The sequence below is a fragment of the Pseudophryne corroboree genome, chromosome 6 (genome assembly GCF_028390025.1).
Source record: "Pseudophryne corroboree isolate aPseCor3 chromosome 6, aPseCor3.hap2, whole genome shotgun sequence".
Taxonomy (NCBI): Eukaryota; Metazoa; Chordata; class Amphibia; order Anura; family Myobatrachidae; genus Pseudophryne; species Pseudophryne corroboree.
Window position 1 is genome coordinate 204326889 of NC_086449.1, and position 785 is coordinate 204327673.

Sequence of the window (785 nt, forward strand, 5' to 3'; positions counted from 1 at the left end):
GTCGAGTGTGTGTGCGCCCGCGTCGGGGCGGCCGGGCGTGGGAGGCCCGGGAGGGCGGACGGGCTCCACGGCCGCCCGTCCTCCCGGGGTCCTCCGTCCCGGGCTCGTCCCGCCGCCGGTCCCAGGGGTTGCGGGGAGGGGCTGCGGAGGCCCCCCGTCCGTCGGGAGCGTCCGGGGGGCGCGGGTTCGGGCCTACTCGGGGACGGCTGTCCCGGGTCCCCGTCGCCACCGGCCGCGGCTGTCCCCTCCGTAGCTACGGAGGCCGCGTCCGGGGGCGCCGGGTCCGGCTCGGCACCACCCCTTCCTCCCGCTCCCGTCTCTCCGCCGCCACCTCGTCTTTCCTCTCTCTCTCGGCTGGACCCCGCGGTCCGCGGCCGAGCCGTTAATGATCCTTCCGCAGGTTCACCTACGGAAACCTTGTTACGACTTTTACTTCCTCTAGATAGTCAAGTTTGATCGTCTTCTCGGCGCTCCGCCAGGGCCGTTTCCGACCCCGGCGGGGCCGATCCGAGGACCTCACTAAACCATCCAATCGGTAGTAGCGACGGGCGGTGTGTACAAAGGGCAGGGACTTAATCAACGCAAGCTTATGACCCGCACTTACTGGGAATTCCTCGTTCATGGGGAATAATTGCAATCCCCGATCCCTATCACGAACGGGGTTCAGCGGGTTACCCGCACCTGTCGGCGAAGGGTAGACACACGCTGGTCCGTTCAGTGTAGCGCGCGTGCAGCCCCGGACATCTAAGGGCATCACAGACCTGTTATTGCTCGATCTCGTGTGG